The following is a 15,494-nucleotide window of genomic DNA, read 5'->3' as shown; positions in this document are numbered from 1 at the left end:
AACACAGACAGAGACACAGTCTGGTCTGTAGTGGAGCAGCTTTAGGGAAAGAAAGATCAGGAGCTCTGTGGGAGCTGTGCTAAAAGAGATCAGGGGCTGGAAGCTGTAGAGCTCGCCCTGATTGAAGAGTTCTGACCGGACCCGGAGTCCGAGGCTGTGGGGACGAATCCTTACCCAGCAGCAGAAACCGACCGGCAGGGGATTTCAGGTCCTCTGGCCAAGAAACCCGAAGGCACGGTCACACGCAAGGGACCAGCACCGCCGTCGTGGAGCGGAAGCTACCAGAAGGCCCCGAGTCACCGGCCATACGGGTGAGCACCACACGGTACACTCAGGGATGTGGGCTACTTTTACCCGCCTCTAGCAAGGTAGCCAGAAGAGTACGATTAGTTGGGGAGGCCTACAACTCCGCCTGGCCAGGGGAGATTCCATCTGCTCACGGACTGACCAGGCCCCGATCGCTAGCCAGTACTCCGGGAGGGTCTACCTTTGCCACCAGTAAAGACCCTGAACTACACCGCACCGTCTCTGAGTGTTTCATCATCCACGTCCGCTGCCCTGAGGCCATACCCCTCCCGTTGGGGGTTATACCATCCACGCTGCACAACCGTACCACCGGCCTCAGCGGTCTGCCCTGCAGTGGCGGTCTCATAACCGCATTCAACGGGTGGCGTAGTCGAGCAATATAACATCTTCTGACAAGCACTGCCACTTAGTTTGACTCCCTGGGCACGGACCGGGTCACCGCCACGAAACTACTACCCCTATCAGATCCGGCTCCGGGTAGGCCCCCGCGTGCGCAACGCTACTCGGCACAGGTCCAGGGGCTCGTCACTACCTTTTCACAGAGGAGACTGTCACCGCACCAGCCCCAATGACCGTTGATCGTGAACAAATGCAGGTCTTCCAGACTCAGGCTGCCCCACACGTACAGAACGTATAGGCCAAAGCGGGTGCTTTGTGCGAAACATAACCCCGGTAGACCTATTTGAGTCCCACAAAATGCACGCCAAAACCAGATTACCCATTTCAGAGACTGCAGGTGGACTACATACAGCTACCTAAGGTGGGTACTTATGAATACGTCCTGGTATGCATTGATCTATTCCCTTGGTTGCCTGAAGCTTGGGTCGTGACCAAAGTTCAAAACAAAATTTTGATAAGTGAGGTGATTTGTAGATATGGGGTAACCGAAACCATAGAGAGTGACAGAGGCACACACTTCACTGGAGAGCTGATGAAACAGATCATGGCACTCTGTGGATAGAACAGGTTTTCCATGTTCTCTATCACTCACAAAGTAGTGGGAAGGTGGAACGCCTTAACTGTATCTGAAATTAAAAATCCAGAAGTGAATGGAGGAAACACACTTGTCCTGGGTAGATTGCTTGCCCATTGCATTGTATTCAGTGAGGACCGCCCCAAAGTCTAGAGAGAAGCTGTCCCTGATGAAATACTGTTTGGTAGTGTCCCCAAGACAGGGTTGTATTTCTTGCAGTAGCTGCAGCCTCCTACAGTTCCTTCTCTGAATATGTCTTGGAGTGGACTGTTACTCATAAATGTGCTCTTTCCTCCATCCCAGACCCCAACTGTATAAGAGCCACACACATTGATACCAGGAGACTGGGTCGTGGTCAAAAGACATATGAGGAGACCACTGAGCCCAGATACAGTGAGCCATTTTAACTACTGACCAATGCCATTTCTGTCAACCTCCAAAGCAAAGATACTTACATCAATGACAGCCACTGGAAAAAGGTCCTGATCCCCGGCAGAAGCAAAGATGATGACCCTGCCCTTTTGGACCATGTTGATGGCAATTGCATTCCTTTCCCTAACTCTCAATGATGTACTAAAGGAGGAGAGGACTGGAACACAAACTGATAAGTTTCAGCAAGTCCTGCTATGAGACATAGTTTCTAAAGACATTCTTAAAAGTTGCTGGATATGCACCCATAGCCCAATATCCTCTGATACTATGCCATATCTCGCAGTGCCCCAACCCCATATGAGGCTTTCAACTATAGCTGTTTCCATGAAGAGACCCCATAACAAAAACTTTGGAATCCAATGAAGGAATGGGAACTTTGGAACTCAATGATAATGATCCCAAAAATAATACTCTCTCTCGAGATTACTAATACTCTGTTATATGAAGAGCTTCTGTGAAATCTGTCAAAGGAAAACTAAAGCTCCGATGTTTACAGATGAATGATTTATTACAAGATGAGGGAATGTTATAATAATTGTAATACATTTCTGCCTTATTTTAATAATCATTATTATATAGACTTTTAGAAGGTACATATATACATATACATATATATTAGACTCAGTCTTATATGAACTAATTATTATCTCTAAGTGAACATCTGTGAGTTTGTTGTTGAATTCCTTTCTAGTTAGCTGATGTCTTCGCTCACTCATTAAAATGTAATAATTAGAAGTTACAGCCAGATTATCTGACGTTCACATAACAGCTGCATTTCATATTCTGTTAATTATATTTTCCTGTACTAGAATCATTATTACGACACGCCTTTATTTTTATCTATATAACTGCCATGGAATGAAATGAGGGTAGACATTATGATTATGCTAATGATTTGTTGCTTTCATTCTGTCTCCATGCTGCATGATCAATAAATAACAGATTATCTTACGAATTCAGGTGTGGACGATTTCTAATTGGTAAGGAAGAAAATTCCACTGACAATAATCCACTCGCCATGGTCCTCCATAGAATATGATGCACTCCCCATGGTCCTTCATAGAATATAATGCACTCGCCATGGTCCTCCATACAATATAGTGCACTCCCCATGGTCCTCCATACAATATAATGCACTCCCCATAGTCCTCCATACAATATAATGCACTCCCCATGGTCCTCCATAGAATATAATGCACTTGCCATGGTCCTCCATACAATATAATGCACTCCCCATGGTCCTCCATGCAGTATAATGCACCCCCAAGTCTTCCATACTGTATTATGCACCCCCCCCATGTTCCTCCATACAGTATAATGCACATCCCCCATGGTCTTCCATATAATATAATGCACTCCCTATGGTCTTCCATACAATATAATGCATCTCCCATGGTCCTCCATACTATATAATTCACCCCCAAGGTCCTCCATACCATATACTGCACTCCCCATTGTCCTCCATACCATATAATGCACTCCCAATGGTCCACCCTGATAAAAAAAAGTACCAGCTTACTCCTGAGGTATAAAGCAAAAAGTTTCGAGCCCTCCAGCGTGGACCACAAGGCAGCTATAGTGATGTGGCGATAAGCTCAGAACTAACTTTGAGCAGTGAGTCCAAGGACTGTCAGTCACCACGTTCGAGGAGCTGAAGGATATTATGGTAGAAGACCAATTTCTTCATCTTTGCTCCGTGGAGGTGCGACAGTTTGTGTTGGACCGAGAGTCAAAGGAGGCCACCTAAGCAGCACAGATCGCTGACGCGTATGTGGCCAATCATACGCCTGAGGTGCGGAAGTCAGCCATCGCCAGCTGGAAAACGGATAAGCCAACATACACCCCCCAGTGACCCTGCCATCCGATCCTCGAGGGGTCCTGCCCCATCTTCCAGCACTGGCCTGCATTTGACTCCCGGCGGTGCTATACCTGTGACCGAACTGGTCACATCAGCCTCGTCTGCCCGGAGTGGCAGAAGATGAACTCCACTCCTGAGGCCCCAGGTCCTACTGCAGCCATTCTTTTTGTGGGTGGGGCAGTCGGCAGGGCTCGTGAGAATTTGCAACCGGTTACTGTGGGCAACACCGTTACTGTTGTGCTCAAGGACACCGGACTCCTGAGAAAAAATACTGACCGAATACTGACCAAATACTGATAGTGGAGTAGTTATCGCATAAGTTGGGATTTCATAAAATTCTGAAGGGCTGAGGACAGTCCACAACCCTGCCCATGTGACGTCATCATGAAGAGGGGTGTGTGTGGATGGAACAGATCAAGCCGAATTAAGATCTGGGTTCCTGTAGAGAGATACATTTCGGTGTATGTGTGGCACCCCAGGGGTCTGGTTGCCACATTGGCATTGCCTCCCTCACAGGGTGTGATGCCATGCTTAAAAGCAAGGAGGGGTCCCCTGATCAGGTGTACCAGCATTCAACACTTTCCTGGCTCCAGACCAGACAGGGGAGCTCCTCCCCTTTAAATTGGAACCTGGAGGCGGGGTTAGAAAAGGTTAGTTGAAGGAGAGTTGGAGACAGGAGAACGACGAGGAAGGACCTGGGGAAGGGAGCTGTGAACAAGCTCGCCCCAGAGAGAAGCGCAAGGAATCGGACACAGGAGTCCGTGGTTGTGGGGCACTGAGGGCCCGGCAGCTAAATCTGGAGGGCAGGAGACTGCAGATCTCCTGGCCCCACCAGACGCCCGGCGGCTCAGCAGCATCCTAGGGCCCAGCGCCGCCAAGAAAGAGCGACACTTGAAGAAGGCTCGAGCTGCCTGCCATACGGGTGAGGAATAGACGTTTTGCTCAGGAACGAGGGCCGGAGCATAGCTTAAGCGGCAGGGCCAAAGAGAATAGCGCAGAGGGAAGGCCTACAACCCCACTTGGTCGAGGTGGATTCCTAAACTGCTTCTAGGCCGCCCGGATCTCCACCACCAGCTAGTACCCGTGCCCCGGTCTGCTCTGACAAACCGCAAGTAAAGATAGAGGAAACCGCCATTAATTTGTTGCCTGGTCATTATCTGTGCCCTCAGCCCAGCATTATACTGCACCAACAACATCTACCTCCACTATTCATCATATACTGCCCTGGAGCTAAGCTCTGCCTGTGGAGAGCTGAACCAACTCTGCTGCGTCACCATCAGCTCCAGTGGATCTGCACCGCAGCGGTGGCCCCATATAGCCGCATACCACAAGTGGCGTCACAAATACATTCCCCAAAAGTGACTTTTACACTTTTCCTTCATTTGACCGCCCGGGGCCACGGATCGGGTCACTGCCATCGTGACTACCCCAGAAAAGGACTGCCCCGGCTAACGACTACCCCACGGCCTCAGGGGGCGTGTCAACTTGGCTTCATGAACAGGATTCGAAGCCCGGTATAACCGGGTACTGTGTGCCATAGACTTTGCTGAGCTGTATAACCTCATGATTTGACGTCAGGGGAGAGGAAGCAGGAGGCCTCAATCCGGAACCGCCGGGTAAGCGATCCCTCTCGCCTGCAGAGCACGATACTGGTACGCCAGCAGGAACCCAGGACCTGGCTGAGGTTCACTGGGGGGTGGAGGGAAGGTGCCCAACCTGGTAGAGGATCCAGCTGCGGGCGCGGCCACCGCCACTGTAATGCCTTTATCCATGCCGTATATTCCAAGGGCGGCATGGTTGCCTCAGTACTCAGGGGAGTCGCACACCCTGAGCGAATTTGAGGAGAGACCGCAGTCTCCCCTGACGTTTGTTCCAAGTGTACCCCCAGTCTGAGGAGCAAAAAGTCAGCATCCTCATAGGCCAGCTAATCGGTGCAACCCAGAGAGAGGTGAAGCACTGGCCGGACAGGGACAAAAGCACTGTTAATACTGGCCCGGTTGAAGGATACCTTTGACACCCGCACAGCAGCGGAAACTAAAATAAAGTTCTACGGGTGTAAACAAAGGGTGCAGGACAGTGTACGGGACTATGCTCTAAACGCTGCGGGCCATTAAACAGGTAGACCCCGACAGTGTGCGAGACGAGGACAGATTGCTAACTGAGCAGTTTATTGAGGGGCTCCTGTCTAACGCTCACTGGACACAGCTGCGCATTATGGCTCTGCAAAACCCTGATCTGGACTTTGCGCAATTTAAAGACCGAGCCATCCGGGTGCTGCGAGAACCAATCCCAAGTGGCACTGCACCCCTCCGGCGCCCAGCTATCACACACTGCCAGGAGGCGGCATCCTTTTCCCCGACATCTTTGGAGGCTGACGCACAAACCCTAGATAATGACCCCTCTGCAGACCCTCTTCAGGTCCAGGAGCTGACCAAAAGTGTGGCTACACTAACCACAACCGTGCAGGCCATGCTAGTGTCTCCAAAGGAAAAGATCCAGCCGACTTCCAGTCCAGATGACGTCCCGTGGCGACAGCAGAGAAGAATCCCACCTACCAGAGGGAGAAACAGCGATCGCTACGACCAGAATGGACAACCCATCTGCCGCTGCTGTCAAAAGGTGGGGCACCTCGCAAGATTATGCGATTTAAACGAGCAATCTCTGGGCTAGAGGGCCAACCCCCAGGAGTAAGATGACCAGGCCCACAAAGCTGGCGAGACAAGTACGTGGGAGGACGACCGGTCCTACCTGTCGAGCTTGATGGCATCCCGATGAACGCGTTACTGGACACTGGGTCCCAGGTGACAAAGATGCCATATATCCTTTATAAACAATACTGGACTGATTCAGACATTATCCGCCGTCCAGATGAACATATTAGCATCTATGCCAGCAATGGTCAGCCCTTGCCTCAGGTGGGGTATAAAGAGGTGACCATAAAGGTTGGCCGAGTAGAATTGCCATCACAAGGAATGATTATTGTTGATATCGATCTCTGAGAAAGTCATCCTATGATAACCTTAGGCATCAATGTGATAGAGAATTGTCTTGGAGAAATTATTGTTTTGTTGCAACAGGTCGCAGAGACCGCCAGTACCAGTCAGCCGCGAGTTCTGCAGAAGGAGATCAGAGCCCTGATGCAGAGACAACAGGTAGAGCTGTCTGGAGGGGAAATTGGCAGTGTCAGGATGAGTGATCCATTCCCCATTGCAATGCCCCCTAGGAGTGAAATATTAATATGGTGTCGGGCAGCAATCGGTCTCAGGGGTCAAGATTACCAGGCCCTGGTAGAGCCCGTATACTCTGATAGTAGGCCCACCATCTTGACAGCCAGGGGGGTGGTCGATGTCCGCAAGGGGAGAGTGCCGATCCGCATCCTGAATTGTGGGGAGAGAGAGGTCCATTTACCCCGGTATGCCACCCTTGCTAAGCTGTTCACTGTCAGTAACAACGCAATAAAGGCAGTGGAACCCTTGCCTCCGTCCGAACAGGCGGAGGATAATGACTCCAAGGGGCAGATGGAGGATTTGTGTCAGAAGCTACAAGTGGGCACTGACTCCACCCCTTTGCACCAAAAGCACGGAGTATACCGGGTGGTCCAAGAATATGAGCGAGTCTATAGCAAACACCCACTAGATTTTGGGCAGCTAAAAGGGGTCCAACATCATATCCCCACAGGAGATCATTCGCCCATTAAAGAGAGGTACTGGCCTGTACCCCCAGCTCACTATCAACGTGCCAAAGGAATGTTACGGGAAATGAAGGAGGCTGGGGTTGTGGCGCCCCTGAGGGTTCAGTCGCCACAGAGGTACTGCACCTCACCCAGAGGTGTGGCATCTCCTTCTCTCAAGTGAGGATGGAGTACTGCCCGGGACCCTAACACCTGCACTCAACACTACACTACTCCAGGCTGGCTGGAAGGGCAATATGCACTGCTTTCTGCTGCCCCGTCCCTGGCTGGAGTGGGGGGAAACCAAAGTGAGGGGGAACCAAGTAGTGGGTATGGGTGGAGGACGCAGAACAGGGGAGCACTTAAAGAAGATACATATATATATAGGGAAGCCATCTTTTAAGGGAGTCGTACGGAGGGAGAGAGAGTGAGAGGACGTGAGGAGCAAAGGCTCTGCAGGCAGGCTCGGCCTGTCACGCCCAAGGCTGAGAGAGGAGTGAGAGGGGAGTCAGGGAGGAAGGCTCCAGTAACAGAAGGGATCCCAGGGGGTGCGGTGAGTGCAGGACGGCACCCGTATGCCTGAATCTGCCAGGCGTCAGAGGTTATCAGGCCACAAGAAGGGAACCGGTCCCTGGACTAGACGAGTTACTCCAGGTCTCGGCTGGAAAACCGGAGGCTTCTGCACTTTCAAGGTGCAGTCGCCACATTCGCACCTAAGCTGCTGAAAAGGTCACCAAGCAAGGTCCGGGAACTTCAAGTTGCCCAGAGGGATCTCAAGGTACCTGATCGGGATTTTGTGTGGCGGGGCGCAGGGCAGGAGGGAGAGACCCAGCTCGGGAAGTCGGCTAAGAAAGGAACATAAAGAAAGGGGTCCCGTTAGGTTCTTCTGAGATACTTGAGGGAGTGCTGAACCCCTGCCTGGAAAACGCAGCGCGACGTGGGAGACAGTCACCCGTATATTGCCACATGAGGAACCTAAAGAACTGTGAGTAAACTCGGATGACTGCACCCCACTGTTTCTGTCAGTTATTTCTACCGCGCTATCGCTCCTGCACTACAACGCCCAGCATCACCATCTGTACCTACACTGCCCTGGAGCTGTGCTCTGCCTGTGGGGAGCCGCACCAACCCAGCTGCCCTAACATCTGCTCCAGAGGTCTGCAGCAGCGCCGGCACCCATTACCGGGAACCACAGGTGGCGTCACGAGACAAAACTGTTATTCATCCCTTCAAGTAACAAACCCCTTTTAAAGAGTGACCCCAGGGTACGGGCCCGGGAGCCGACCACCGTGACATCCCAAGAAGGTAAAGGCCCAGGTACCGAGTCCCCCATATCCCCCTGGGCGAGTCAGGGTGATCAGAGATTGTTCGGTATAGCATTTGGGCTTAATTATGAAATGATACAGTGTATAATAACTGAAATAGCTGTGTATCAATTTAAAATGTAACTTTTAATCAAAGACTTTTAAAATAAGGTGCAGGTGCTCACAGACTGACATCTACACAATAAAAGAGTGATCCACTCATCCACTCCTTTTCTCCAGTTATCACACCCAATAACATCAGGGGTTCACATGACCTTTCACATGTATAAATGGTTACCCTACCTATACTCAATGCAGGAAAATTTACCCAGAGAGATCCTGCTCAGATACAGTAATGGTCATACAGCAAACAGCATCTAATGGTACACTTCAGTGACCATCTTATTTTAATACTAACTAGATAAGGGTCAATGTAAAAGATATATTGAAAGATGCTTGCTGGATAGGAGAAAATATAAAGCTAATATATTTATTTACCCATAAAGCAGCAATTTGTAATATTAGAGTCTTCTCAAAATAAATAACCCTCTTTCATGGTTCTGATACTTAAATTGTACACATACACCAAGGGCCAGGGACGGACTCGCTTAATTTCTAACCCTATACCACATGTCCCCAGTTTATATAGACCTGGGAAAGAGAAAGGGAATATAAATGGAGTGATCTCACCCATAAATCTTAGAGACTTTTATTATTCATTCTCATAGAGGTGAGCATCATCATAACACGAACCACCCCGACACGTTTCTTCAAACTGAGTCTTCAGGGGGAACAGAGGTTCACAAGTTTCCATTCAGGGGCAAAAGTTTCCGTAGTTTGCGCTGCTACAGCACATGGGAAGGTCCCTCTTTTAAATATCACGTGATGCACATGGATTGGTTGCAGCCTGTCACATGCTGCCATTCCAAACCTATGCTAAAACCACTTCCTCCTCCGTGGAACGCTGCCTGACATGCACGCGTCACTTCCGGGGGTGTGGCTATGACGCACCTCCGGGTTTGCGTGGAACGCATATTCAATGCGTCCAAAGAGTGCTTGTCACACCCAGGTGTGCGGCAATGGGCCCAAACAATACGCTCAGGTCCATAGCCCTAGAACAACTCTTACTGCCAGGGAGATAGGCAGTCCCTGCGGACATCTGCATTCCCCTGTAGCCTATGCGGGGCGTCTTGTGGAACCCTTATGTAAACTCTATAAAGGAGCTCCACATGACCTTTCTCAACATGTACAAAGGCAAAAATTACATTAATCTTGTTTTTATACTTGACCGAAAGGGACAATACTAGCAGAGGCAATATCTCTGATTAGACAATAAATTCATTAAATGAAGAGAGGTGAAAGTCACTGGTATTTTAATGTTTTTCATTTGAGAAATTTAATCACCACAAGAACATGAGATGAAAAAGTAAGAAGGGGAAAATATATTAAACACATAACCCACTAATAATTGAGTAACCAGTTCCTTTTGGTAGTGCGAGACACAAAGGACCTGAGCACATACAAACAGGAGGAGAGAAGGAAAAAGGACCAATGGGCAATATCCCTCTTTATGTCCCTAACTAACTTAATCCCTACCTACGTGGAGGTTGGCACCCTACCATCCAGTGGCGCCCCCACTCAACGTCGGCTGTCCCTGCCTAAGCTGTCCCTCTCCTGACCCTTATGTGTTTATAAAGGGAGAAAAGGATAGTTGTTCATTCTAGCCAAGCGGAGTGCTGGTCCTTAGTTCAAAAATCCACCGGGTTTCTTTTTGCAATATAAGGGCATCCCAATCACCTCCTCTAATTGGTGGGGTAATTTTGTCAATTCCCATAAATGTGATTTTCTTGTGATCCCCTTTATGCATGGTATTGACGTGGCAGGCCAAGGGAGGGGAGTATCTCGTTTGTTGATAATGTCTCTGATGTCCTCTCCTATCCTTTTCCGAAACTCTCGCTTAGTTTTCCCTATATATTCAAGTTGACATTCACATGTTGCTTTATATACAATCCCTTTTGTGCGACAGTTGATAAGGTGCCTAACCTCATAGACCACACCTGTTCCATTTCCTATAAAGTTTTTCCCTTGTGTGATGAAGTCACAGGACTTGCAGCCCCCACATCGAAAGGAGCCCCTACAACCCCGATCCAACCACGACTGAGTTCTTTTTGGCTGATAGTGACTATGGACAAGGCGATCTCGTAGAGACCTACCTCTTCTATAAGTAATCTGGGGAGCTGTTGGAATGAAATTTTTGAGATCAAAATCCATGTGTAAGATAGACCAGTGTCTCTGGAGAATCGCTCTGATACCATTAGATTGATTAGAGAAGCGCGTAATAAATCTTACCACCTCATTTTTTTCGGTCTGTTTAGGCTGAGGGTTTAGAAGAGATGCTCTATCTCTATTGAGGGATTCCTTAAAGGCCTCTCCCAAAATATGTTTAGGGTATCCTCTTTCCCTAAATCTCCCCCTCAGATCCCATGCCTGCTTCTTGGAATTCTCAATATCCGAGCAATTTCTCCTCATTCTAAGGAATTGACCCTTAGGGATGCCCCTCTTCAGGGGAACAGGATGACAACTATCCCATCTCAGGTGGGAGTTGGTTGCTGTAGGCTTTCTGTAGGTATCAGTAACAAGTAAGCCATCACAATTTTTCTGTATGAGGACATCCAGAAAAGCTAGTCTAGATGTATGGGCCTCATAAGTAAATTTAAGGCCGATTGGATTGTCGTTTAGTTCAGTAACAAATTCTCCAAAGCTCTCAGGACTCCCCCTCCAAAGAACAAACACATCATCGATGAAGCGAAGCCACATCGAGATGTTATTAACTTGGTCCCTGGGGGGTTCTCCAAATACCAAATTTTCCTCCTACCAGCCCAGGAGCAAATTAGCATAAGAGGGGGCACAGGGGCTCCCCATTGCTGTGCCCCTGAGCTGGTGGAAGTACTTCTGGTCAAACATGAAAATGTTCCTTGTAAGACAAAATTCCAATGCTTTCATAACAAACTCATTAGGTGCAGCAAATTGTTGTCCCCTAGATTTCAAATAGTATTGAACAGCTTTTAGTCCCCAGTCGTGGGGGATCGAGGAGTAAAGGGCCTCCACATCGATGCTACATAGAATTGTGTCTGCATCCACCGTAATACCATCAATTTTGCCCAAAAGGTCCATTGTGTCTCGCACGTAAGAACTGAGTGACACCACAAATGGTTTCAAAATTTTGTCAATGTGGATACCTAAATTTTGTGTCAGACACAATAGGTCTCCCCTTGAGGGGAGTAATTCCCTTGTGCACTTTGGGCAAACAATAAAATGTTGCCAAAACAGGATGGACCGGATACAGAAAGTCTCTCTCGTTACTGTCAATGACTCTTTTTTCAAGGCCATATTCAAAGAGTTTTTTTAGATCCTTTGAGAATTGTTTAGTTGCATTTTCTAATAAGATACGATAATCCATCTCCTCACTTAGTAAGGAAAGGCATAACTCATGATACTTTACAGTGTCCATTATCACGATGTTCCCACCTTTATCTGAAGGCTTGATCGTTATGTCTTTATCTTGTTCTAGCCTAAGTAAACAATCCATCTGAGTCTTGGAGAGACTAAAACGACAGTCTGATTTGCCCATATCAAGAGCTCTAAGTTCACCAATCACAAGATCAAGAAATACATCTAGTGGACTGATGTCTCCTGTGGAAGGGGGCATCTTCCGACTCCTACTTTTGAGATTGGTGAATGGGCCCATCCCATTTACATTTGGATTAATGTCTCCCAGATGGAATAAAAATCGGACATCCTGCAAGAGTCCATCATCAATACCCAACTCAAGGCTTTTCTTTTTGTCTTCCCTGATGAAGTGTTTTTTCCATTTTAATTTACGTATAAATAAGTGCAGATCTTTTACTGTCTCAAAAATATCACAATCTGTAGTAGGTACAAAAGAGAGTCCTTTACTAAGGACTAATACCAATACAGAAAAAAATCTTTAAATGAGAAGGTGTGTCCAAACTTTTGTTCTGGACTGTATGTATATAAATATATTTATGCGAGTATACATGCCTCCTCAGCACACACCACTCAGCTCGGCTGCAGGTATATACATATATATATAAATATATATATTTATGCGTGTATACATAGAGTACAGACCAAAAGTTTGGACACACCTTCTCATTTAAAGATTTTTCTGTATTTTCATGACTTTGAAAATTGTACATTCACACTGAAGGCATCAAAACTATGAATTAACACATGTGGAATTATATACTTAACAAAAAAGTGTGAAACAACTGAAAATATGTCTTACATTCTAGGTTCTTCAAAGTAGCCACCTTTTGCTTTGATGACTGCTTTGCACACTCTTGGCATTCTCTTGATGAGCTTCAAAGAGGTAGTCACCGGAAATGGTTTTCACTTCACGGGTGTGCCCTGTCAGGTTTAATAAGTGGGATTTCTTGCCTTATAAATGGGGTTGGGACCATCAGTTGTGTTGTGCAGAAGTCTGGTGGATACACAGCTGATAGTCCTACTGAATAGACTGTTAGAATTTGTATTATGGCAAGAAAAAAGCAACTAAGTAAAGAAAAACGAGTGGCCATCATTACTTTAAGAAATGAAGGTCAGTCAGTCTGAAAAATTGGGAAAACTTTGAAAGTGTCCCCAAGTGCAGTTTCAAAAACCATCAAGAGCTACAAAGAAACTGGCTCACATGAGGACTGCCCCAGGAAAGGAAGACCAAGAGTCACCTCTGCTTCTGAGGATAAGTTTATCTGAGTCACCAGCCTCAGAAATCGCAGGTTAACAGCAGCTCAGATTAGAGACCAGGTCAATGCCACACAGAGTTCTAGCAGCAGGCACATCTCTTCAACAACTGTTAGGAGGAGACTTTGTGCAGCAGGCCTTCATGGTAAAATAGCTGCTAGGAAACCACTGCTAAGGACAGGCAACAAGCAGAAGAGACTTGTTTGGGCTAAAGAACGCAAGGAATGGACATTAGACCAGTGGAAATCTGTGCTTTGGTCTGATGAGTCCAAATTTGAGATCTTTGGTTCCAAACACCGTGTCTTTGTGCGACGCAGAAAAGGTGAACGGATGGACTCTACAAGCCTGGTTCCCACCGTGAAGCATGGAGGAGGAGGTGTGATGGTGTTCGGGTCCTTTGCTGGTGATACTTTTGGGTATTTATTCAAAATTGAAGGCATACTGAACCAGCATGGCTACCACAGCATCTTGCAGCGGCATGCTATTCCATCCGGTTTGCGTTTAGTTGGACCATCATTTATTTTTCAACAGGACAATGACCCCAAACACACCTCCAGGCTGTGTAAGGGCTATTTGACAAAGAAGGAGAGTGATGGGGTGCTACGCCAGATGACCTGGCCTCCACAGTCACCAGACCTGAACCCAATCGAGATGGTTTGGGGTGAGCTGGACCGCAGAGTGAAGGCAAAAGGGCCAACAAGTGCTAAGCATCTCTGGGAACTCCTTCAAGATTGTTGGAAGACCATTTCCGATGACTACCTCTTGAAGCTCATCGAGAGAATGCCAAGAGTGTGCAAAGCAGTCATCAAAGCAAAAGGTGGCTACTTTGAAGAACCTAGAATATAAGACATATTTTCAGTTGTTTCACACTTTTTTGTTAAGTATATAATTCCACATGTGTTAATTCATAGTTTTGATACCTTCAGTGTGAATGTACAATTTTCATAGTCATGAAAATACAGAAAAATCTTTAAATGAGAAGGTGTGTCCAAACTTTTGGTCTGTACTGTACCTCCTCAGCACACACCGCTCAGCTCAGCTGCAGGTATATAAATAAATATATGCGTGTATACATACCTCCCCAGCACCTACCACTCAGCTCGTCTGCAGGTATATACATATATATATATAAATATATTTATGCTAGTATACATACCTCCCCAGCACACACCACTTAGCTCGGCTGCAGGTATATACATATATATATAAATATATTTATGCGAGTATACATACCTCCCCAGCACACAGCGCTCAGCTCGGCTGCAGGACTTTGAGCTCGCTCTGTATTTCGGGAGTCTTTAGTGAGGAGTCAGCAATCTGATTGTGACCTAACGCTCCTGGGTCCTGTCTGCTTCCGTTACGGCCTTGTGAGCGCTGCAGTTATACAACAAACTGACTGCTGCTCCTCACTAAACTTAATGGCAACAAGAAAAATGTAGGTGCCACATACAGAGTCCAGAGAATATAGCACAGGATTCCACGATACAATGTATGTGCGTTTAGCAATGAATCCCTGAAATACAGTACTGTCCTTGACTGAGTCATTCACTATAATGAGACAAACTGAGATCAAATGGCCTCCAATGTGCCTCTGTGCTTGTGGTGTTCTTTTCAGATGACTTTGTTCTTGTGTTCGTCTGTAAATATGGCAGCACCAAAAAGTAGCCAAACAAAGGCCATTAGAGCTCAATATGCAAGTTGTGGAGTAATCGGCAGTGGAGGAGTGTGCGGCAGAGTTACAAGTAGTGGAGTAATCAGCGCTGGAGGAGTGTGTGGCAGAGTTACAAGTAGTGGAGTGTGAGGAGCTGCCCACTTACTAAAGACTATGATACTTTGTCAGCAACGGACCACCATTTTTGTCAATATTATTATTGTGTTTTATTAGTGATTTACTTGTTATGTTTTATATAGTTCAGCTAACTTGTCAGTATGTGCACTAGATTCACTTGTAAAATGTCCAGCATTTCAATAATCTGTATCTCAGGATACCTGTATCTCAGGAGTATCTAACCATTGTTCCAACAGCCAATAATCTCATTATGTGTGTGTAGATTGTAGACACAGTGGAGCCGTCACCACAGGGGGTCTTACATGCAGTCTCAGATGAAGACTTCTAGAATATTCTTCATTGTTTTCAGCTAACAGTAAATGCTTAAGGGGGAGGGTGATCACTTCTGGCCTGGGAGG

General features: G+C 47.2%; 1 protein-coding gene across 2 annotated transcripts in view; it reads right to left on the bottom strand.

Annotated features, from left to right (window-relative positions):
- The window catches only part of ASPDH (aspartate dehydrogenase domain containing), a 198,433-nt gene extending 183,755 nt beyond the window's left edge, over nucleotides 1-14,678 (bottom strand). The window contains exon 1 of one of the 2 annotated variants that reach the window (XM_073637239.1): nucleotides 14,541-14,678. The gene's annotated coding sequence lies outside the window, so the exon portion shown is untranslated. Of the gene's footprint in view, nucleotides 1-14,463; nucleotides 14,519-14,540 lie in introns of those variants that run through there. The other variant, XM_073637240.1, reaches the window with a different exon arrangement.
- Between the last annotated feature and the right edge of the window lie 816 nt (nucleotides 14,679-15,494).

The sequence above is a fragment of the Phyllobates terribilis genome, unplaced genomic scaffold, assembly GCF_046119375.1.
Source record: "Phyllobates terribilis strain yellow unplaced genomic scaffold, ASM4611937v1 Scaffold_6__1_contigs__length_29720123, whole genome shotgun sequence".
In the NCBI taxonomy this organism is placed as follows: Eukaryota; Metazoa; Chordata; class Amphibia; order Anura; family Dendrobatidae; genus Phyllobates; species Phyllobates terribilis.
Note: the sequence above shows the minus strand (reverse complement) of the source record. Positions and strands in the feature narration are given on the sequence as shown.